We start from the raw sequence: 2,513 nt of genomic DNA, 5'->3' as shown, positions 1-2,513 counted from the left end.
TCCTACAGCTTAATTGGAGTCCACCTGTGGTAAAATGAGTTGATTGGACATGATTTTGAAAGGCATACACCTGTCTATATAAGGTCCCACACTTGACAGTGCATGTCAGAGCACAAACCAAGTATGAAGTCCAAGGAATTGTCTATAGACCTCAGAGACAGGATTGTCTCGAGGCACAAATCTGGGGAAGGGTACAGAAAAATATCTGCTGCTTTGAAGGTCCCAATGAGCAGAGTGGTCTCCATCATCCGTAAATGGAAGAAGTTTGGAACCACCAGGACTCTTCCTAGAGTTGGCCGGTCGTCTAAACTGAGCTACAGCATTCCTCTGTGGAGAACCTTCCAGAAGGACAACCAACTCTGCAGCAATCCACCAATCAGGCCTGTATGCTAGAGTGGCCAGAAGGAAGCCACTACTTAGTAAAAAGCACATGGCAGCACACCTGGAGTTTGCTAAAAAGCACCTGAAGGACTCTCAGACCGTGATGAGACAAAGATTGAACTCTTTGGCATGAATGCCAGGCGTTATGTTTGGAGGAAACCAGGCACCACTCATCACCAGGCCAATACCATCTCTACAGTGAAGCATGGTGGTGGCAGAATCATGCTGTGGGGATGTTTTTCAGTGGCAGGAACTGGGAGACTAGTCAGGATAGAGGGGAAAGATGAATGCAGCAATGTACAGAAACATCCTGGATGAAAGCCTGCTCCAGAGCGCTCTTGAGCTCAGACTGGGGCAACGGTTCATCTTTCAGCAGGACAATGACCTATTGATACCCCTTACTCGCTATCGCCCAATTGTCGCTCTTATGCGACAAAGTCGCTTAAGAAATAATTGCTTTCCAATACAATTGTGGTTCCAAAGCACAAAAAGTTATATTATTCAAGGAAAAGTATAACGCGCTGTGATCTAAACAATTAGCGCAAAAAACAAGTAAATACAAGGTACAGCCAATACATACGCTAGCGCTCTGGATTCCAGTTCTCAGTCATCAATCCTGAAGCCTGTGGTCATCTAAGAAGGGAAATGACTTCCCTATGGTTTCTAGAGCACTAGCCTATATACCTTACAGGTCACAGCTCTAACAAAGAAACTAGTTGACAGATTTCCGTTGGTTCTTGCTCCTGGACATTCTGGTACGATGCAGGTAATAGGTCAGTTCATACAGTGTCACTAGGGGTATGTCCCAGTACCTCAGAAGTTTTTGTGTGGTTTTCCCGCCGAAGAACTGGTTTAAACTAGCCAAAGACACTACATACAGAGGTATACATTCTAATCACTAATTCCCTATACTTCATAACTTGCAGACGCATGATGCGATCTCCTTGCCGATAGAACTGGAGATCTGCGAATAAACAGGGATTTAGAATGGTACCAAACATGACTTGTCTATTAGTTTCCGTACCTTAAATATCATATACATTACATTTCACAACATAAGCATTTGCTAATAAAACCTCTAATATTAAGCTTAATGTGAGGGAACCTTTTTAGAAGTGTGTGCATGTGTGAGTGTGAGAATATTGTGTACTTTTGCTAGTATGCGTTGTGTGTATATGTGTTTTGTGCTTATCTGTAGGCTTTCATGTACAGCGCAAATGTGCGTTGTGCGTCTTGTATATTTTATATGTATTATCTAATGTGCGTATAGGTTTTGTTTGGACTTTCAACAATATGCAGTAGCAAAACAGACTCACAACGCTAATAACCAAGTATAGCGTCGTACACAATGGTATCGTGCTGACAACACAAAATGGTGCAGTTAGAGGCGACGCAAAATGGCGTCGCCAGATATTAATTTAAAAAAGATTTGGTCTCAGCCAATCATCCGACTTCGACAGACCCTAAGCACACAGCCAAGCTATCAAAGGAGTGGCTTCAGGACAACTCTGTGAATGTCTGAGTGGCCCAGCCAGAGCCCAGACTTAAATCCAATTGAACATTCTCTGGAGAGATCTGAAAATGACTGTGCACCGACGCTTCCCATCCAACCTGATAGAGCTTGAGAGGTGCTGCAAAGAGGAATGGGCGAAACTGCCCAAAGTTAGGTGTGCCAAGCTTGTGGCATCTCAATCAAAAAGACTTGAGGCTGTAATTGCTGCCAAAGGTGCATCAACAAAGTATTGAGCAAAGGTTGTGAATACTTATGTACATGTGATTTCTTAATTTTTTTTTTCATTAAATTTGCAAAAGACGCAAAAAAACTTTACACGTTGTCATTATGGGGTATTGTGTGTAGAATTTTGAGGACAAAAATGAATTTATTCCATTTTGGAATAAGGCTGTAACATAACAAAATGTGGAAAAAGTGAAACGTTGTGAATACTTTCCTGATGCACTGTATGTTTTCATAAAAAAAAATAATTACTATTGCTTTTTATAAGCATCTTCAGGACAAGGTTTCTCACCATAAGTGATTGTAAAACTTTGAAAGCCATTTTAAAACATACACAATTCAAAAAAATAGAAGAAATATAAAAAATACTACCGTTTCATTATTAACTTTTATTATA

Source organism: Taudactylus pleione, unplaced genomic scaffold (assembly GCF_031769625.1).
Source record: "Taudactylus pleione unplaced genomic scaffold, aTauple2 ptg000019l, whole genome shotgun sequence".
NCBI classification, from domain to species: Eukaryota; Metazoa; Chordata; class Amphibia; order Anura; family Myobatrachidae; genus Taudactylus; species Taudactylus pleione.
The sequence above is the reverse complement of the archived record's forward strand: the minus strand, read 5'-3'. Positions refer to the sequence as shown.